This window comes from Balaenoptera acutorostrata, chromosome 1 (assembly GCF_949987535.1).
Source record: "Balaenoptera acutorostrata chromosome 1, mBalAcu1.1, whole genome shotgun sequence".
In the NCBI taxonomy this organism is placed as follows: Eukaryota; Metazoa; Chordata; class Mammalia; order Artiodactyla; family Balaenopteridae; genus Balaenoptera; species Balaenoptera acutorostrata.
In genome coordinates, this window is record NC_080064.1 from 153,707,494 (window position 1) to 153,730,855 (window position 23,362).

Here is a 23,362-nt window from a genome sequence, read left to right on the forward strand (position 1 = left end):
AGAGCCATGTTCTTCAATCAGTATGTTCCTGCTAGAGTTGGGCAAAACTCACATCTTGGGTTGTCAGGATCTGGACAACTAGGAACACACCCTCCTTACAGCAGCCTTTTTAAAAAAGCCCATAGGCTTTTGTTTACTGCTGGTCAGTGCTGCTTTGTCCAACCTTCTTCCACGAAGGAGAAGGAAATCATCATTTCCTGAACACACAGTGTGTCCCAGGCACGGCACTAGACACTTTCCATGGATCACTCGGCTTGATTCTTTGAAACACCATATGCTGTTCTAGCATGCCAACCCATGGACAAGTTGTCCTGTTTATATATTATTTTAATATTTTCTCAGAAATGTTATTTTGAAAATCATTTTCGAATAGAACAGTTTTATAGGCAAGCCGAAAAATACAAAATAGAAACCATTCCCCAGTCAATAAATACTTCTAAAGACTATGTGACTATAAGTATTTTTAAATGTCCTCCCTCACTTTCAAAGGTGCTCCAGGTTAGGTGGTAGCTTATGTGATCAGCTTAGCCAGCCCCACTGTCTGGGTGAGAAAAACGGGCTGAGAAGGGGAAGAGCCTACATGCAAATCTGCATCTATAGCACCAGAGTTAATGTTTTCCATTACACCTCTGGGTTTATTTTGAAAGCCCTCCTATCTTACAGCCCAATCTGCAACAAACCGGAAAGCATGCAAGAGTGTAGGTATTCCAGAAACAAGCGAAGCAAAGAAAATACTTTCTCTTGTGCACCAACAAGACCATCTTGACAATCAAGTTAGCAAATACGCATCAAGCACTCACTACAGATTAAGGAATCCTCCATCTGTTGTCAAGCATTTATTTAGGCCTCCAGGGCAGTCCTGGCATTATGAGCAACACAGAGACATAAGACGTTGTTCCTGTCCAAAGGACAGGTACAGCTGGTTGTGAAACAATAGCAAACAAGTCCCATCATTAAGCTGATATGGTACTTGTTTGCTATATGATATGGTACAAAGTAGACCAGGAGGGCTTAAGAGTGTAGAGGAGAACAGGGTCAGTGGAGGCGAGTGGGTTATGGGAGGCTTAATGGTAAAGGTCCCCACCCTGGAAAGGCCTAGAGGATGAATTTTGCCAGGCAAAGGGGAGAAGGGTGGGTGCTGCATCATGGACAGAGAAGGGGTGGGCAATGAGCCAGAAAAGCCTGACAGCCCCAGGAACAGGTGTTTTATTTGGCATTCTGCTGCCCCCTACAGGCTGCTTGGTTATTGGTGTAGACTACTCAGCAGAGGCAAAAAATGGACCACAAACCTCTGCAGCCTCCTACTTGCATGAAGGTAACCACTGACCCATCATGGAGCTCCATGAGGCTATACGCCACTTCATACAATCAGTTCTGTGTGTAAAAAGGTTGCATATTAAAAAAAAAAAATGGGGTGGTCAAACCAAGTTCAAAAGGATAAGGAATAACTGCTGTTTACAGAAACTTTGCAGATAATCATTTTATAAAACAAGTTAATTCTGATCCTAATACTCTTCTCATCCAACACTGGTGTGCTTTATGTTGAGATTTTTGTTGTATCTCACTACATTAAAGTGAGCCGCACTATATGTATCAGAAAACTCCAGTATAGAGTAAAAACCTCGCATCGTCCACATCAATGGTCCTTAATATTAGATTCAACTCCAAAAAGAACATGTTTTCAAGCTTGTGACAAGAAAGCATCTAGCCCCATAGTTACATGCACAGCTATTTCAGGCATCTCTTGGCCTCATGGCTTTGTTACTTTGCCTTCAAAAGTGACAGCCGACAAAAATCTCTGAAAATTCCTTTTACTCCAGAAACTCACATATGGCTGGTCTCCAAGGACATGAGGTTGCTTGCTTGTTTTAAACCAGAAGAGGGTATGGTTTCCAGACTGGAAGACAAAAGTCCCTTCTTCTCTCTTAATTTCTAGAAGGCAGTAGATACAGCAAGAAGGAGAGCGAGCATGTTTCCTTTTATAAATTCTACCAGGCTTGGGTCAGTTCCATGATTAATAAAAACAGAAATATGTGTCTCTTTTAGAAAAGCAGTAGTACGACCTCACTTACTTAGACCCACTGCACAGTGAAATTGATTTCCCAGTGGAAGAAAGCATTCAGTACCACCTTCTCAGCAAAGCAAAAATGAAAAGATTTTTTTCCTGTCAGTGACTGTGCGAGCTTGAGTGTGCACAAGGCCTGCCCCTGCCAGGCTGGCTTCGTGGGGTCACTGCTTGCAGAGAATGTCGCCTTAGGTAGTTACCATCCATCTGTGCCACCTTATTAATTTAAAACCATCTAACAGAATTAATGCAACAAAGCAAACCCCCAACTCAGGAGGAGGAACCTATATAAAATGTAGATGTTATTTATAACGTCTACCCTCTACTGAATATCCATGTACCAGGTACTTTATATAAACGGTTTCTAATCACTTCCACAACTTTGCAAGGACCAGCCCTATTTTACATGGGAGAGGTGGAATCCGTACCTAGAATGTTCTATTTTCAGAACCCCTAGGCCTGTGTTCTATGAAGCCATTTACCGTAATGGGAGCATCTCTTGGTGATATGTTCCTCTGATTCAACCAAATCTTCAAAGCGGTCTCCACAGAAACATCCACCAGTATTTTATTAACTGAAGAAATATCCTCTGTAGGAAAGAGTCTTACTAGGAAGAAAGATGCTCATTATTTACAAAGGAGTTTAGGCCAAGGAGCTCTGTGCCAGAAAGCCAGAGTTACAAGTTCCATTTTTAAACAGACTAAATAAATTCCTTCTGTCCCACCTGCCGTCTTGTCCAGGCAGGCATCCTGCAGATGTCTATGTTAGAAGTTAGGTGTAAGAGGTTGATGGTTGGGGCTTGTTGCTGAGTAGTAGGCATACGTGAAGGGAGAAGAAAGTATCTATTTCCCTCATACCCACTCTGAAAAACTCAAGAATGTCTGACAGTTGGGACAGGGGTGGTGAGAATCCACATGGTAACAATAAATGCTGGAGAGGGTGTGGAGAAAAGGGAACCCTCTTGCACTGTTGGTGGGAATGTAAATTGATACAGCCACTATGGAGAACAGTATGGAGGTTCCTTAAAAAACTAAAAATAGAACTACCACATGACCCAGCAATCCCACTACTGGGCATATACCCAGAGAAAACCATAATTCAAAAAGAGACATGTACCACAATGTTCACTGCAGCACTATTTACAATAGCCAGGACATGGAAGCAACCTAAATGTCCATTGACAGATGAATGGATAAAGAAGATGTGGCACATATATACAATGGAATATAAATATAATACAGCATATAATATATACTATATTATATATAATATATAATTATACTATATTATATATAAAAATAAAATATAATGTAAGTCTCAGTCATAAAAAGAAACAAAATTGAGTTATTTGTAGTGAGGTGGATGGACCTAGAGACTGTCATACAGAGTGAAGTAAGTCAGAAAGAGAAAAACAAATACCGTATGCTAACACATATATATATATATATATATATATATAAAATGGTTCCTAAGAACCCAGGGGAAGGACAAGAATAAAGATGCAGACGTAGAGAATGGACTTGAGGACACGGGGAGGGGGAAAGGTAAGCTGGCATGAAGTAAGAGAGTGGCATGGACACATATACACTACCAAATGTAAAATAGATAGCTAGTGGGAAGCAGCCACATAGCACAGGGAGATCAGCTTGGTGCTCTGTGACCACCTAGAGGGGTGGGATAGGGAGGGTGGGAGGGAGACACAAGAGGGAGGGGATATGGGGATATATGTATATGTATAGCTGATTCACTTTGTTATACAGCAGAAACTAACACAGCATTGTAAAGCAACGATACTCTAATAAAGATGTAAAACAAATTTTAAAAATTTTTAAAAAGACATTACTCTTAAAATCACAATGCTCTCTTTTTTTCCAGGACCTACCCAATAGCTTCCTGGCTTGCCATGTTAGTTTCAAACCCTTTGCCACGAACCCCAGACCCTAGCGAGGTAAGAGGATGAGGCAGCTAAGATACTGAAAGACCTGGTTTTTACTGTCCCATGGATTGAGTTGAAGTTGCTGACTTCCCATCTTCAATTACCTATTACTTGGCTGGGCTGGGGCAGGCAGTGGCTGACATCCTGTTCTAGCTCTGCCTTATCTTTCTACCCTATTTCCTACTAGTTCTCTTGAAAAATCCTGAAATCCTGAACAAACAGGGCTTTCACACTTCTGTGCCTTTGGTCATACCATTTTCACATCCTCCATCCTCTCTGGTTTCCCAACTCCTCCAGGAAGTCTCTTTTAAATATTCCCACTCTCTATTTAACCCAGAGAACCTACTGTTTGTACCACTGAATTGAACAGTTACTCATCAAAAGATGTCTTTTCTATTATGATGGTCATTTCAGCTAAACTGTAAAATTCTTTAAGGGAGTTCTACATATGTATGTGTGTGTGTGTGTGTGTGTGTGTGTGTGTGTGTGTATGCATGCATGCGTTATTATATAGTTACTAGTCAACAGTATTTAAATACTTAGCAATATAATTTTCATTTGCTTTTCATAATCTCCAATAGCTTTTACATTTGTGATAAACTGTCACACTGTCACAGGCACATTATGAAAGATTAGGAAACAAGGAAGGATTACACGGACCTGCTCTCATTATTGGGGAGACTTCGGAAGACACCAATTCCCAAAGAATACAGACACCTGACGGCTCTGAAGTCTCCCCACACTTTGTAACCCTACTTCATCTATTAAAGTAAAAATCATGCAGCCGCAAAGCTCCAGACATATCCCAACCTCGAGAGATTTCAAAAATGACAAGTACCAGCCTTTTAAACACTAGAGTCTTTAGTGGCTGGGAAGGGAGGACTTCTGGCTGTGTCTCATTGGTGGTAAGGTGACCCCACCTTCCTTGGCTTCACCTGGGCTCTGAGATGAGTTCCTGCTTAGAGTTCTCTGCAGAGGTGGCCGTGCTCTCCTAAACCCAGCTCTCACGGGCAGTGGCTCCCGCACCCCGACCCTGGCTCTGGCTTTGGCCTTGGCCCACATCTGAGTTCTCTTTCTCACAGCCCAGTGATGACCCACCAGTCAAATCCCCATCCTCTAGGTAGTGGACAAAGGCCTGGTGTTTAGTTCTCACAAAGGAACTAAACTATATATTTACTTATTAAAAGTTTTCAAAGGAAGATGCACGCAGAAAGTATAATTTACTTTTAATATCTTTCTGCCCAGTACGGATCATAATGGGATTTTAATAAGTAAGAACCAGCAGTTGGTTAATGAGCAACTGCAGACCTTATCATCTCCAGAGGCTAAGAGAGGTCCACTTTCAAAGCAGAGGGTACATCTGGGCTGGGCTAATTCTCAGCTCCTTTACTGAAAGATGCTGGCTAAAAGTTTTGTATGCAACTCTGAAAAATTGCCTATTAAAAATGTTATGTTCTATTTGGCAACAAAATACTGTGGAATTTATAAAACAGAGATTAAACTCTGGCTATATTTAGTCTACATTTAAACTTCTAGGTTCATGTAATTAGATGCCGACATTTTTTTTAAAATTAATCTTTTCTTTCCACAAAGCCAGTAGCTCAGTGGGCTGAAGTACTGTGTTGATGAACCTAAGCCTATGACTTCCATCCTAGAGAAAGATTCAACTCTACCCTCATAAACCAAAACCCAAGCTCTAGCTCCCCAAAAGCTCCATCTTCCCCCCTGCAGAAGAGGCTAAAAGAGCATGAATGGCTCAGCCCAGCTGCCCTAGAACACGCCCAAGCAGCAACAGCAGTAAGGCATGGAACAAGAAGGAGGGCAGCACCTGGATGCTGGAGATGGGGCCTTGGTCCTGCTCTGCCACTTACCAATCTCTGTAACCTTGACCTTGACAATTAAGGCTGCTCAGCTTAAGTCTGTACACTGAGCACATACTGGGAATGCTAAAATCTTCTTTGGTATGAGTTGTTGTAAAGATCAGATGATGCAGTACATGTTTAAGGAGTTTGGAGATTTTAACACTCCATATAAACAGAAGGATGCATACTTACTAACAATGGGCCAGCAGCAGCATGCTTGCATTCAGGAAAAAACAAGATGCTGTTATCATAATGATTAGCCTCCCTATATTTTTCACAAGCATTTCAAGGCACCAAGACCTCCGGCCTGCTTGCTCAGGGATGTTCTTCACTTAAAACCATTAGCCTTAAATATGCCACCATTGGCACCAGGTCTCTTAGTGCTAAGGGGTCAAAGCTATAGCGGAGGAAAATTTTTTTCTCCTACTCTTCTAGGTTCTTTGGCTGGGCTAACAACATAAGAGACATAGGCAGATTAATAGGAGAAAAACAAATTTAATTACATATGTAGGGGAGTCCACAAAGACAGAGAGACTCAAGGGCAAGTAGGGCAGTTGAGGCTCATATGCTGTCCTGAGCTACGGAATGGGATAGGGATCTGGGGCTTCAACGTGTAGGAAGGGAATTCACAGGGTGATTAAGAAGAGCAGATGTTTGGCCATTAGACGTTTGCCCTGCCCTGCAGATAGGTCTTTCAGATGAATATGTTATCTCTGGTAATAGCTCTTTTTCTGGTACAGGCCCCCTATCTAAATTCCTTGAGATAGTTAAGTTAGAGGGAAAAGTTTTTCCTGAGTCTGCTGGATCTTGATTGCCTTCAGCTCAAAATAATCCACATGCCAAAGTGGCATCTTTGGGGGGTGGCACATTCTGCTCCCCTTCAAAGTTATGGGTTCAACACTCACGTGGACTTGTTGATTATGCTTAACCCAGACATCTGATACAGGCTACAGAAGATCCTGTAGGGGCCATGTGGGCGGATCAGGGCAAAGCAGCCTCTACCACAACTTGGTCTGTTACCAACATCTCACCTTCAAATCGCCGTAGCCCTTCCACTCAGGTCTCCTTTTATCTACAGAGTACAAGTCACCTCACCGAGTCCTTTCCTTATAATGGGGGACTGCTGGGCGGGCAGGACCAGAAAGTGCTTATACTGGTTTAGTCATTCAACCCGTTTAAAGCAGCGCCTACTAATGTTCCAGAGGTTAGAGTCTTGGTGATGCATAAGTCTTTGCAGTATTACAATCTTCATGCTTACAGACTAAAAAAACAAACAAGTCTTTAAGATGTCATTCTTCAAAACGAGCTTCCAGTCACAAATGAGAGATGGGAAGGCCCAGGGGGGAGTGAGCACAAAAAGGGGCATGTGCTTTTTCCCTCCACGGGGCTGCTAACCCTCTTTTGCTTAAGAGCACACTGAAGCCTCAGCAATCCCCAGGGTTCCCGGACCCACATCTATTTTGGGTTATACATAAACACCATATAAAACAGATGCTTTGGAGGTCTGAGCAACGGAGAGTGAGCAGTTTGTACTCTTTAGTGCTGTGGAGTTGAGTCTCATCGCTAATAAAAAGGTCCTCAAAGCCTCAGTTTAATAACCACCAAGATTTCCTGGCTGCCTGCCTGTCTTCCCACCTTCCTCCTGAGAGGATGCTGAAAGCATCTATAAGCTGCCCTAGGCCAGACCAAGAGGGGGAGGGTACAAAAAGCTGGCTGTTTTTCAGGCAAACCCGCATGTTTGTAGGATGGAGGTGTGTGTGATTCCGTGTCTCAGAGTCAGAGGGAAAGGGTTGAGGGGAGAGACCCCATTGTCCCCTGCTCCTAACACACCTCTCAACCTTTGCTCCATCAGCAGATCCCAAACCCAGGGTCCAAATTACCACCATCCGGGGCATATGCCTCCTCTTATCAGCGGCTGTACTGTGTCTCCTCTGTGATCCCTTTTCATCTCTGCCTCTCACCCACATCCTATTCAGTGCCACTCCTGCTGGTCCTAATCTTCTCACTCATTTATCACAGCTGTTAGGAAAATGTTCACTATAAAACGAACATGTACAACTCAAAAATGGACTGTGCTGGTACAACGCCTTGGGGGGCCTCTAGAAGAACGTGCTCTGAAGACAAGCGCGCTAAAGAAATGCCTGACTGAATGCTGAAGCGTTTCATTCTCCATCTGGGTTTGTGGTGTGATGATTTTGAGACAGCCGTGCTGGACAGGGCCCCACAGAGGCAGGCCCACAGCCTTGACAGGTGTATACTCTACATTCCTATGGTGACACAGTATCTCAAGTGATAAAGCCCGGTAGGTTGGTCACTCGGGCAAAAACAAAAATGAACTGCTGAGGCAAAGAAGAGGCCAATTCTTTGTCCTCGGGAAGCATCCAGTCTTACAATGGTAGTCCCTAGCCTCAGGGGTCCTGCTTACGGTGCATTCCCATCACATTATGTCCTAAACTAAAACCCATCAGCCTGGCTTTTTAAAAATCATTCTCCAGCTGGCTCCCTCCTATGCCATCAACTCCATCTTATGAGTCTCCAAAACAGATTCTCCACTCCAATTAATGAACTTCATTCTTGCACAAGTGTGGGCCCTACAATCATGCCAGCCCACCCCCCAATCATGTAAGACCTCTGGCTGTTCTTTCCACCATCTGATCTTTCAAAATGGGTTCGGCATTCACTTCAGGGACTATTTCCCCAGCTGATCCCACTGAATGCGGGTGGCCCGATGATTCTTCATCTCTGCAGAATTCATGTGTTCGTCTCGAGCTAAGTTATTTCTTCAGACTCGTGGATGTGCTGCTCCTTAGCAATTCTGAGCTACTTCATCAGGTCTGAGGGTACGTGGGACTCCCCACCTCACAGACAAGACATGGATCAGAGAACTATAACATTTCTCTTTTCATATCCCCCAGAATCTAACTTAAACTCTGAACTCAGGGGGTGCTCAACGAACCCTGATCAACTGCCTTCTTTTCCTGTTCTTTTCCTCATCCTCCTCATTTCTCTGACTCATTCATTCATTCCCTTCCTCTTTTCCTTGTCACTCTATATAAACAAACGAGAATTCTCCAGCTGGAAAGTGTGGCCTCCTGAGTAAATGCCCTTGTTCACGTCTGCCTCCACCACTTTCTTCTCTAAAGTGCTATGGGGTTTGGAGGGTGATATTTACAAAGTCAGACTAAATCACAGATGCCAACCAGAGGTGCCCCTAAGTGAGGGGACAGCTGGCAGGGACCGAGAGTTGGGACAATTACCAACTCCAACTTCCCCAGGAAGCTGCAGAACTACCCAAACGGGAGATTTAACCAAAAAGCAAAACTTCAGCGTTAAATGGTTTTAATATTAGAGCACCCAAATTGAGAGGTTTAAGATTTGTGATATTAACTTTAAAAGCCTCAAATAAAATCCTGGACACGCTCCTCGGTACCAGATGCGTGCGGGGGTGGGTGTTCACGAGGCCAGCGGGAATGTGGCTTTGGCCCTTCGCTGGATCGCTTGGCTTAACTTTGCTAACAAAATCTCTTCCTCTGCCGTGAACGTCACTTCCAAGTCCAATGCGCACTTTGGCCACAAGAAAAGTAGTGAGGGGTCAGGACCACTGTTGGACATGAACGAATGCACACACACACACACACACACACACACACACACACACACAGAGAGAGTGCCTCAGAGCACAAAGGAGAGTGGAGTGTGGATGGGGAAGCCAGGGTCACAGATTTCAGTGATGGTCTCTTTTCCAGGCCTTGGTTTACAACTGGTAAAAGTTGCAGGGCTAGGGGACAACTAGGGGTGAGGTCTATATAGTTTGGAACATTTGGGACATAAGCACGAATGGTCTTGAAGAGTTATGATCAATTACAACAGTGTGCTGCTTTGCTACTGGTCTCTGCTAAAACAGAAAGATCTGTCTTCTCTAATGGATTTTCAGGACATGGAGCTCCTAAAACCATAGCTTATGCTCCTGAGTTCCCCATTCCCCCCACCTCTCTGCTGCCATGAAGCTAACTTATGAACTAACGCAAAATGCACAAGGAGAGGGTTATCTGAAGGAAGGCTGAAGTGAATCTTGACTCAAGGTGACAAATCCTTTCCTAAGAGCAAATTTCCACCCCTCCACTCCACCCCCAGTTTACCTGCTTCGTCAGTTCAGACATATGTATTCTGGACTTCCTTAAAAAGTAACAGTCATTGGTAATAAAAATGTTCAGCTGAGCGGGCCATAGATGGGTTTCAATGCCCAGAAAGGGAGAAAAATGGGAGAAAATGCCAGCAGGTATACAGGCACCCCTTTCAAAACACTGCCATTGAAGACTGTTTTCAGGAGGAAGAAAAATAAAGGTCCCAGGCAACGAAGTGCTGTTTAAAAAATAATCAAAGACACAGACCTACTAGAGAATGGACTTGAGGATACAGGGAGGGGGAAGGGTAATCTGGGACGAAGTGAGAGAGTGGCATGGACATATATACACTACCAAATGTAAAATAGATAGCTAGTGGGAAGCAGCCACATAGCACGGGCAGATCAGCTCGGTGCTTTGTGACCACCTAGAGGGGTGGGATAGGGAGGGTGGGAGGGAGGGAGATGCAAGAGGGCGGAGATATGGGGATATATGTATATGTATAGCTGATTCACTTTGTTATAAAGCAGAAACTAACATACCATTGTAAAGCAATTATACTCCAATAAAGATGTTAAAAAAAAAAAAGAAAGAAATTATCCTAAAACAAAAATATCAAAGAGAAATGGTTGCTGGTGGTAATAAAGAGGCTGCTCCCTCTCTGGACTGAAATCAGAACTCTGACAGATCAGCTTTGACAGAACTGTTTCAACTGCCTCTCATTTATCATAATTACGATCCACAATCCCTACCAGACATGATACCTTTTAAGGCTGGGCACTGGAAGGGAAAACTGATAATGCTTGGGTTTGGGCATGAATGACGATAAATCTGCAGCAGCGTCCAACAAAACCATGCCAGTGCAACACTTAATGGAAACAAAGCAAGATCATCATCCCATGCCCGGGAAACAATGCCCCATAAGCATTTTCCCCTTAATGCAGTGAGAGCCACCCAGATGACGCCGCTTATTCAAAAGATGCTATGGTATAATTGAATGAACTCTTGAGTGCACATTTAGAGATTAATATTTTAAGAGCTAGCATTTTACAGAGACAGTCTAAGGATGACATTCAATGTGTGTCACAAAAGGGAGTCTTCTGTAGATTAAAAATGCCACTGTTTATACAATAAAACCATACGAAATCCAAAGATGTCAGTCATGGAACTGGATATTAACATGGTCATCCATGTTGGGGAACAGTCACTTCCCAAGGGTTGGGGAAAGACGTAGACCATCAGAAAGGGATTTTGCTCGCCAGGCTCCCTCTCAAGTGGGGTCGAGATGAAGAAAGAAGCTTTATGGGTTGAAGAGTACTATGCTTGACTTTTACCTTATCCCTGAGAAAGGCGGGTGGAGAGGATGACGGGAAATCAGGTTCTCTCAAGCAACCTGTGGCTAATGTAGCTGCAGAGAAAAGCCAGATCTTGAGTCTGAGCCTGCAGAGAGGCAGCTGGGGTCCAAATGAAAGAAGTGCTGTTGCCAGCTCTCCCCTCCCACACCACCATCTTGCCTCCCAGTAAAACTGCAGACAAAGAGCAGCTCCCAAGCAGAGTCATTCCGTGGAGGCCAAAGGGCAAGGATGTCCCCTCGTAGTTCCTGCCTGCCTGTGGAGTCTCACTGACTCAGGCTACAGCCACTAACACACATCTAAGGCCCAATAACCGGTCCAGCAGGTCTGGGCCTCCAACATCATCAGCTTCCCTAAGGAAGGAGGAAAGGACGTGGAGGAGATGCAGTCTATTTGGGTCATATGCCCAAAGACAAGGTGAAGGGCAGGAGGTAGCTGACTCTCGGTTTACTGTTGGTGCCTTAGGTGGCACAGATGAGGAAGTCTGTGTTGAGAACTCAATAAACAGACCCTTTTCAATTCCATGGCCAAGTCTAGGAGACAGGGAGCCCCCTTCAAGAATATTCCCTCTTCTAGAATGAGTCTCTGGAATCTCCCGAGAGAGAGGGTCGCCGCCCATGCTGCAAAGCACAGCACACACGGGCTGTGTGGCCATGGGCTTTAAACAGCAACTCCTCTTAGGGAGTCAGGAGCCAAGAACCATCCAGGGGGCTGCTGGAGTGGACCAGACGGAGGGGACAACCAATCTATTCTTCAGAGTTCAACTCTGGGGCCAACAGCTCCACCCATCTGGTTGTCATCACGTCTGCGACAACTTCCTGCTGTGTCACGGTCATGACTCGACCCCTGAGGCCTCAGGCTGGACTTGAGGGCACTGCCTTAAGTGACCTCTTCCGGGGAGTTTCAGGACTGCAATTCTCAGTCACTTCAGTCCTCAGTGTTCTAGCTCCTCAGCGAGAAGTCTGCTGGGAGAATGGAAATCTCTCCACCACACTGGATGTCAAGGGTGACTCCCAACTCACACTGGCAACAACTCACTCAACAGACAGCCTTGGGGTGGGTCTGGGGCTTATGCTCTTCCTCGGCAGCACCAGCCCCTGCACGTGTGCTGCCTCTGATGCAGCTGCGGAATCCAGCACCTCCCGTCCTCTCAAGGAACCCCTCGTTCTCAGGGGCTGCCCTGTGCAGTGACAGGTGCCCAACACCAATCTTGAAGGGAGCTCGCATCAGGGTCTCTGCTGAGCCCCTCAGGGCTGCACAGCTCTTTGGAGGACCCGAGTCCAAAGTCACCTCGGGAGTAAGACACCCCATGGCATCACACTCTGAGCAGGGCACAGGACTCTGCCAAGGAAATGCCATCCTTTAAGGGTACAAAGCATATGAAACTCTAACAGAGACTCTGAGTTGCACCTGTATAACCTGGTATCCCGTAACTATACAGTGACTGCCCACTAGACTCATACCAAGGGACTCCTTGCTCCCAAATCACGCATGTGTGTATTTGCTTTTGTGAAAGGAATGTGCCTATAAAGAAATATGCTGACTACCTACTACAGTCTAGGCACTGTGAGAGACACTGAGATAATAAAAAAATGAATAGAAACGTCCTGCTGCCTAGAGTGGATGGTCTAGTGGTAGAATCAGACATCTAGAGGGACAGTTAAAAACTGCACATCAAAGCAGAAGGAAATACATGCAGCCTAGAGATGTAAACAGCATGCACGTACTGGGGGTGTGCAGAGGAGGGGAGAGGGGGATGGGGAGGGTCTGTAGAATGGTCCCCAGGGGAGGGTTTATAGAGAAGGCCACACCTGAGATAGAGAAGGAAGGGACTACAGAGAGAAGGGGGGGCTCTATTTTGCCTTTACTGACTAGTTGACATCAATTTCAAGTTAACCCTAATAAGGCTGGCAAACTCCCCCCAAAGCCAATGTCAGAGGAAAAAGTTTATCATTCCCTTCTTAAATCTCTCAAGGAAAAAAAATCTTAAAAGTTGACAAATCTTTAGCAAATGTAATCTTACATTTCCCTTTGGAAAATCTAAATGGCAGGCTACAGAAAGATATTTGGGCACATGACACATGAAATAAAATGAGACTTTCTTAACGAGTTACCTGGGAACCAAGGTCACCTAGATGCCACACCTGGATGTTAATGAAGCTGCCTGTGGGGGTGAGCCTGGCTTGGCAGGCAGCACCCTGAGTACTTGCCAGGATCTGTCTCCACCTCCATAACCCTGAACTGCTGTGACCCAGGCAGGACCAGAGTGTCCATCTAGGAGATACATTGTTTATAATCCACATCCAGTTCACCTCATAGGATTGTACGTGATCATCAGATAAGGCAAAAGGGATGAAAAGAACTGAAAATTAATGTAAAGCAAATGATTATTATACTAACAGTATATAGATAATAGTATATTAGGGTTACCATTATCCATAATAATCAAGGAAGGAATTTCCAATGAATTAAATATTTTTCTTAATAGGAAGAGAGAGAGAAAATGCTGACTGCTCACCGTATGCCGGGCACTGTGCTGAACATTTTACATGTTATTCAATGTTCAAAACTACCCAGGGAATCTGCCCCCTCCCTCCATTTACAGATGAGGAAAATAAAGCTCCGAGAAGGTTATTTACAGCCCCAGTCAAAGAACTGGCAGACTAGATCTATGTTGCATCAGAGAACAGGACCCAGACCAACTGGTAAGAATCAGAGGGAAGCACGTTCTCTTCACTCTGAGCTGTCTAAAAGGAGAAAAGGAATACAGCTAATCGTGGAGCGGGGAAGGAGATTCAGGTCTGCCTCCAAAAGCACATGCTCTTTTCACTACATCAAGTGGTTTCCCCACGATAACTATAGACTTGAGGCATAAATAACCTGTATGCCTAACATTAAAAAGATAGTTAAGAAATATTAGATTAAATACTATCTATCTTTTGAGTCCCAAATAGGTGTCAATCACCATATTCAGTGCTTTCTACAGTATTTCATTTGATTTAGATGGCACTTTAGCATTTTTTGGTGCCTCAGAGTCATTTCTGTGAACCTAAATTATCTTTGTAGCAGCAAAGCATGACAGTTCTAGATAAATGTTCAGATCACTATGAGATGACAAAAATCCAGTGAACTTCCACTCAAATAAATCTGGTAGAAATGTATTATAACACCTCAAAGTCTAGCGGTCAAGAACAATCCCCTCTTGTTGGCACAAAGGACCCTGGAGACAGTAAGGATCTGAGAGGTCATCTTGTGTATAGATCCCCCTGTACTATACCTACAACCAGAAACCATCCAGCCTACACCTCAACACTCTCAGTGACCAAGAAGTCTTGGCTTTTTGAAACAGTCTTTTCTACCCTTTTAGGACAACTTAGATTGGAGAGAGCGTGCTTCTCTGTACTTTTCACTGTTGACCCTGGTTCTCCTCTCTGAAGCAACATTTTGAACGTGGGTACCAGGTCTTCAACCGGCAGCCTGTCAAACATCTGATGAAGGTTCTCATCTCTCTCCAAAGGTTTGATTTTGGACACAACGTATCCTCAGTTTCTTTATCCATTCTTTTACACCCAGTTCCAAATATCCTGTTATAATTTACCTTTTTCTAGATATTTCCTCATTTGTCTGTGTTCCCCTGGGATTGTGATACCTGAAATAGGTTGCACATTTATGGAATGACATGAATAGTGAAGAACAGACTCAGAATACCATATTCTTTTTCTAACCATACATTCATATCATCAACAAACATTTTCTACGTATTTACTATATTCCAGGTACAACAATTAGCAGTGGAGACATTCAGGAACATGCCATGGAAGACTGCCCTCAGAGAGCTTACATCTAACCTATTATAATGATGAAGCCCATTGTGACATTTATTTCAAGGCAGCCTTATCTCATACCAAAGTCTGCACCTACTATGTTTCTGAGAAAGTCAAGACCATCGCATATGAGTGCCCTCACCTTCTTTCCTAACCACATACATTTTTATCTCTATCGGTACCTATCCACTCATTCATTTATGTTCCCACAGTGGAAGAGATGTCCTTTCCATGACTAAGGCTGCCTCTGCTCTTTTGTTCTATCCCATTCTGACTCCTGAGGGACCATGCTCCATCAATTACCCTGTATCCTTATCCAGCTTAACTGAACTGGTTCCCTCCTTAGCACAAAGACATATTTTCCAGTCCTTCCTATTTTATAAACACCTTTCTTTTACCCCGCAACTTCTACTTCTTCAACTTTGATCCTAACTACTTTTCATCACAGTCAAATATTTCAAGATCCTTGAAAGAGAAGTCTACACCCAGTCTCTAAGCTTCCCCACTCCCAATCGATCCTTAACCTGGTGCAATCTGACTTCTGTCCCTCCCCATTCCATTCAAACAACATTTGTCAAGATCATTAATGGCCTCCAGATTGCCAAAGCCAATGAATACATTTATATCTTCCTCTTACTTGTCTGCTACATTTGGCGTTGCCTGTGTCTTGCATTTTCCTCGTTTGATAAATTTCTGCTTTATGTCTTGCCGTTACAGCACTACTTACGTTCATTATAGAAAATTTAGAAATAGATACATAAAAAATCCAGAAATAACCACCAATGACCTTTTTGTCTACGTTCTCTCTGACATCTTTCTATAAATACACATTACATACCACTTTAGGAGACTGCTCTGTTCACCTAATCTATCATGAGCATCCTTCCGTGTCTCCACCTTCCTTATTCACATTCTTTCCTCCATTGGCTCCAGTGAAACCACTGTCTTTGTTTTCCTTTTACCTCCAGAGCCACCGCTTCTCAGTCTCCATCGCAGGCTTCTCACTCTCTGCCTCGTTCTAAAAGTGTCAGCAGCTTCTCAGGGCTCTCTCCCTAGACCTCTATGCGCTCACACTGGGGGCTGCACTGGCACACTGACAAAGCTGTCACTGAGTGTGGGTTCATCTATCACAGCCAGCTAGTCGGCCACACATAGAACAGGTAAACAGAGATTCTAATATACAGAAGATGCTCAAGGAATATCTGCTACACTCATCAGAAGGCAAGAGGAAGGGGGAGAAGGGCTCTGGTGAGCGGTACTGCTGGGGACATGACTTTCCCCAGCAGTAGACCCATCTGAGGGCAAGGAAAGGAAGAAAGAAGGGGTGAAGGGAAAATGACAGAGAAGCACCAAAACCAATCTCTCTCCTTCATGCCTTTGCTGAGAGCTGGATCTGTCACGCAGTGGCTGAGATGCACTACTGAATGGGCAAGAAGAAGCTCCCAACTGGCCCCTCGGGTGATCAGTCCCCATCAATCCCTGGGCACAGGTACCCTTGGGAGGTGACCCTGAAGAAATGCTCCCTGTATTTCACTCTAGAACCCTGCCCACCACGCCTCCCACCTTCCCACCCACTCGCTCATGAACTACCTTCCACTCCCCTACCCACCCCAGCTTCACCTCTCAGCTCCTTCCCAGATTAACGTCATTCAGCTGCCAAACCCAAAAGACAACCCCTGACCGCCAACACATTTTTTTTTTTTTGCTATTCTTAAATTTTTATAACTATACAAGTTTTCAGTTGCTTCATTTTCTTGACTACAGTTGAATGCTCTAGGGTTCAGACCTAGTCTGTTACTTGAATCTACAGCCCCAAATGCCCAGTATACCTCCTTATTCCCTCTAGGTGCTCGCCACGGGCAGAATCACCTGACCCAGGGGCATTAACATAAGGAGCTTAAAGTACAGTGGTTGAGAGCATGACTCCTCCCCTGGGTTCTAATTCCACCTTCACTTAGTAGTGTGAGGCTCTGAGTCTCAGGGTCCTGACTGGTCGAGTGGAGGTAATAAAACCCACCTCATAGGCATATCATAAAGATGACCTGGGATATTGAATGTAAAGAGCTCAGAACAGTGCCGGGCATACAGCAAGCACCCAATAGCTGTCAGATGTCAGCTGTGACAAGGAAAACACACCTGAGAAGAAGACAAGTGAAGAGAAAGCAAGAGAGCCTACTCCTCTCTCCAAAGCATTAATGTCCTCACATCCACAGCAACTTCAGAATTCTTCACCCACGCCCACCCTCTTCACCCTTAGTGATCGGATTGAAAAGAACTTCTACAAAGCACTCTTTTCTTTATGAGCATTACATGCCTTAATAAGCTGGATAAGTGGGAGTCCCAAATGTCAACAATTCAGATTAGAGAAATACACATTATGCCCAAGTACCCTCTCTAATTAGTGTTTACATGATTTGTATGGCTAGTATACTTTACACTAAATGGTGTTCTAGAAATAGCAGTAAACACCCAATGTCCTAAGAGTTCAATAGCTACCTAAAATTGAACTGGCTTATTGCATGATATTTGTGAGTAGTAATACTGTAATTAAGGCTTCATTAGTCCCCGCAATGCCAGGGCTCTGTAGTGGTTGAGTTAATATGATGAAGCTTGTCATATTCAGTTAACCTCTGTCATATTCATTCATTCACTCATTCATTCACCCACTATGCACCAGGCACTGGGCTAAGTGTTGGGGATATACACACCTCAATGATGTCTCCCTGAAAATGTCATGGCACCGGATATCCCTTGTTTCACCATCTCTAGGTGAATCTTCATTAAGGATTTATTAAGTGGCTTCTAGGTATCAGACATTGTGCTGGGCACGATGAGAAATATAAAAATGCTAGAGACATACTCCTTACCTCCATGGAATTGATGATCTGATTGACAGACTAAACAATCACTGCTTGAAAGAGACAGCAGTGTGAGTGCCTCTGAAAGAGGAATAACAATTAACGTTCATCCAGTACCTTCTATATGCCAGCCACCTGGCTGGGCACTTGCCACATGTAAACCTATCAGGTAAGTTAAAAACTTCCCATTTTCCAGAAGAGGAAAACTACTCAGTGAGTTTAGACTTGGACTCAGATCTGTCTCTGAAACTGGCATTTTGTCACCATACCATGCTAACCCTTAGCTCAACCTCTTCAGCTAAAACTTATTTATATAAAATTTATGCAAAATGAGGTATAGAATGGTTAAGAGCCCTGCTCATATTTTAAAATTACAAACAGATTTATTTTTAAGAGTTCTTAGTCTTTTAATCCTATAAACTCTTTATGACTAAACAAATAGCTCCTCTCTCTGCCCAAAAAAGTAGCCCATGATCACCCAGAAGCCATAACAAAAGTCAAGAGCATAGGCCAGGAAAGAAATTACCTGGTTCCACAGGGCTCGCCCCAAACTCAGCTGGGGACTGGAGTATGGCAAATGATTCTGTATTTAAACTAGGAAAGAGGGTGGCCACTGTCACCATATCTCTCAATTCTTTCTTTGAGAAAAGGTTTATGAAAGAACCTTGTACAGAATCTGGCCCTCAGTAATGACTAACTTCTGCGATGGACTGATTTGTGTCCTCTCTAAATTCATATGTTGAATCCTAACCCCCAGCGTGATGGTATCAGGAGGTGGGGCCTTTGGGAGGTAATTAGTTCATGAGGGTGGAGCCCTCATGAATGGGATTTGTGTCCTTATAAAAGGAACCCCAGAGAGCTCTCTTGCCCCTTCCACCATGTGAGGACACAATGAGAAACCAGCGGTCTCCAGTTGGAAGAGCACGCGCACCAGAACCTGACCATGCTGGCACCCGAATCTTAGACTTCCAGCCTCCAGAACTGTGAGTAATACGTTTCTAGTCTGCCCAGTCTATGGTACGCTGTTGTAGGAGCCCGAGTGGACTAAGACAGCTTCCTTCTGTCTCCATGGTCAGTGTAGCTCAGGGTTTGGCATTTCTTAATCTGCAAAGCTTTCAAAGTGAAAAAAGGAAAAGGAAAAAAGGAATCCACCATGCTGTCCTCTGCTCATGCTATCTGACAATGTCACTGCTGTTCTTTTTCTACTGGCTCTTTCTAACCTGTAGTTAAGCGCTCTGCACCACAAACATGTCTCAGAATAATCCCATTTGGGGAAAAGCAACCAAGTATGAGAGAGGCAAGATGTCAGACACGTTCTCATCCTTTCTTTCTCTGTTCACATTTCTAAAAGAGAATAAGCAAGAACTAAATTTAATCTGCAAGATTCGAAGGTAGGGCCTACTCCTTAGAATGGTCCCAGAGAGAACCTAGAGGCCTGAACACCTCAGTACTGAGTATTTTCACATGATTCTAAAGGTTCGTGAGAAAGGAAAGCACAGGAAAACTTTACAGAGTGGCAGAGCTACGAGGTGGTCAAACCAAAAGAAACAAACGTTGGATCCTACTAAATGGTCTTTTAGGGCCTTCTAATGTCATAGTGGACCAAAGCTCTCACGCCCCTGACCACCACCCAAATTATTTCAGACTCATCAGGTTCTCAGCCTTATTAGAAACACTGCTGGGTGGAAATGCTATAATTTCTTAGATAATAAGTTATGGAGCCTGGAACACATTGTTTCACTTATAACACACACACATACACACACACACACACACAAAATACCTTCATTTTCCTGGTAGCAAAATGACTAGACAGCTGAAAGAAGGAACAACATCTACATAACTCACGGCAGAGCTGCCAGCACAGCATCACAATCAAATTAAATCCTGGTTGGTCGAGCACATGTAGACCAGATCTGAATTTCTGTCTCTGACCTGTGGTCCCCAGGACCTTTGGGGGTCAGACCTGGCCATTTTTGTAGATGGCAGCATCCTGCAGCGGGAAGATGTGGCTTTAGGAGCCAGACAGGCCTGGGTCCAAACCCCAGCTCCACTACTCCAAACATCAGCGTGACTCTGCAGAGTGAGCTAAAATCTACGTACAACGGGTGCTGAATTACATATGCTGAATGGAATTAAAAATTAGGCCTATTACTAAATCCTGCTTCACATTGACCTTTTCTGACAAACCTCTCCTCTAGCACTTAGGATCCACTCCACTGATTCAACAGATACTTACTGAGCACCTAATATGGGCCAAGCAGACAGAGATTAAATTGTTTATTTAAAATTGTGAACAAAACAAAGTCTCTGCTCTCACGAAGGATTCTAGTGGAGGAGACTTAAATAGGTAAACGAATGAATAGGTGAAATACTTTGATCCACAATAATTTTGATTATACTTTTGTTAACAATAATTAATTAATAATACTTTCTGTGAAAAAATAAAGCAAGATAAGGGGCTAGAGTCTGATGACGTAATTTGGAATCTCACTATAGATGACACCGTGTTATTCACTACTCTTTCCTGTATCTTAATCCATATCCTGAACTAGGAGATAAACTTCTTGGGCACACAAATCATGCCTATAAATTCTTTATTCTCTATGACATCTATTAGAGTGTGAAGTACACAGCAAATGTTCAGCAAATTCCTATCAACTGACTAAAAATGAACTGGCTAAAGGGGATTCTTTCAAGTTAGATGTTATCTAATTCCATGAGTTACTACTTGACATCATTATGAAATAAATAGGAACTTTACAAATGCAGTCTCCTCACTATTTCCAGACTAGGAGGTATCTTATATACTCCTCATCCTTGCAACTGATCTGATGCCAAGACAGAGCCTAGCCTTCCATTTCAATTTCTTTGGGCACCTTTCCCAAACTTTGCTCCATAAAACCACATACCAACCATCTGACCCCAATCTACGGATGCCTAATCCTGAGAGAAACCTCTTTCCTCTGGAGCTGCTCTGGAGCTATGAAGAAAAGAGCAGACATTGTTTAACCACATGGAAAGGAAAGTATTTTCCTTCCTCATTTTGCCAAAACGTGTGAGCCCTTTCAATGAGGAATACCTCAAAACTGACCAGAAAGCAGCAAGAAAAAAAAGTTACTAAATCCATTTCCTAATGCTAGACAGCTTTTTTCCCTTCCCTATTCCTTTTCCCTAGCAATTCTCCCACCAGAATCACGAAACACTACAAACCACTCAAGCCAACAAAAACAGACCCAAAGGCAAGTCCTGGCAGGTGGCAAGTGTCTGACCTTTGGGACAAATGCATCCTTTGTCTCTGAATAAAGTAGCAAAAGAAAGAAACACAGGGTCAGCCTAGTAGGAGAACTCTGCTGCAGCACTCTGCAAAACAAAGTCACCAGCCTTCAGCTAAAGCTCCCACTATCCTGATTCCTTCTGTAATGTTAGGAACCACCTAATATTTGTGCTTTGTGAGGCACATTTCATATTTTTTTTTAGCTTTCATCCAACTACCATTTGTTGAATACCTTCTAGTAGAAGGTCCAGTGTTAGGTGTTATAGGATATTCAAACCTGAGTAAGAAGAAAGTCTCTGCCACTGGCAATATGGTATTTCCCACAAATACAAAGTGGAGTCAACCACTGTTATTACCTAAGCTGAAGAAAAAATCCTTGGGGATCCAGGCCCATGTGAAGTATAGCCACTTGCCCAAGACACAGTTGAAGGTCAAGTAGGAAGACTGCCCCTCTGGCCCTCCTAGAAGATGTGTCTGAATGCTCATGTAGACAGTGTCATCTGGCCTGCTCTACCTACATACTCCTGTTCACCCAAATGATCAGCTAACACCTTTCCCACTTCTTCCCTGACAGTAGCCAACAAATAACTGGCCCTGGGTACCTACTACCCAAGCAGGAGGCATTCATTCAGAAATGTGACTTGGGTTATGATCTCAACACTGGGAAGATTACAAAACTGCTCAACTCTCTGAACCAGGGATTGTGGAGCTGGAAAGGTAGGGAGGGGAGGTTGGCTCATCTGGGGCTCATCTGTCATCTAAGGAAACTCTGACATCTGCGGGGGTATTTACTATAAGGAACCAGTCCTTGACTCATAAGAAAGACCTTCTTTCTGTATCGTTTATCCAGCAGTTTGCCAAGTGTCAGTTAATAACGTAATGCATTTTACTCTTTAAATGAACTATATACTCAAAGTTGGCCCCAGCAAATACAGCCTCTCTTCCTGAGGTCTCTTTCTCATGTATGAGTCTTTACTGTCACTGGGCTTTGTCCACACTCCTTCAACACACTCAGGGGTAAGGACTGAGTGTGGGCGACAACCAGCACAGTCTATAGGAAACCTCACATGAATTTGGCTCCCATGCCCCTCCAGCCATAATGCTGCACCTTCCCTCATGTAAAAGGATGAAATGCCTATCTGGCCCTGCAGGAGGTCACTGACTTTGAGCTGTTTTCCTGGTGATATTAAATTATGGTGAGTCTGATATACTTACTCTCCCAGAACAAAGCATACCCATTTGTGAGCGACTGGCCAGTTTAGGGGTAACATCTGTGGTCAACAAGTTGCTATTTTGGGGCAAATTACATGAAGTTAAATTTCACAGTCTTGGTCTCATCAGTGCCAGTCTCCAACTCAAAGAGCTAATCGACAGCATCTGCCAAACTGCAATCAATCTAACGCGGGCACAAAAGCAGAGCTGTCGTGTCAGACTTCGGACTGCTTCTGAGCCTGCAGGATGGTCTAAGTGTGTATCAGTGGAAGGAAAGGATGCGCAGGGGTAGGAAGGTGATGACAGGAAGGCAGCACCACGTGTTGGTAAGATGGCAGGGAGGGCAGCCCCCAGAGTCCTGGTGAAGCAGCGGGGAGAAGTGGGAAACAGGATGGGTGAGGATGCTTTTCCATATTCATGCACTTAACAATGTCTGGGGCTGACCACAGATAAGGCATGTAGTGATAAGCAAAAGGGACACAGTGCTGCTCTAGTAGAACTGACATTTTAGCAAAGATGGAGTCAAAGTATAGAAGGTTTAGGGGTTTCGCTTGTTTTAAGAAAACTAGGTGAAAGATAGCACCAAAGAGGAGACTCTCTGAAGGCTGGGTGACGTGAGGAGGTGGCTGGTGGGACTGTGACTTGCAGCTGCTGCCCTCCCCGCCCCGACCCCGCCTATCCCCACCCCTCCTGAGAGCTGGGGACTAGCTGAGAAAAGACGGGGTGAGGGAGCCTGGGCATATATCCAGAGAGACCTCTAATTTGAAAAGATACCCAATGTTCATTTTAGCACTATTTATAATAGCCAAGACATGGAAAGAACCTAACTGTCCATTGACAGATGAATGGATA

General features: G+C 44.0%; 1 protein-coding gene across 4 annotated transcripts in view; it reads right to left on the reverse strand.

The window, feature by feature from the left end:
• HHAT (hedgehog acyltransferase) overlaps positions 1–23,362 on the reverse strand; it is a 364,344-nt gene that overhangs the window by 103,588 nt on the left and 237,394 nt on the right. The window lies entirely within an intron of this gene.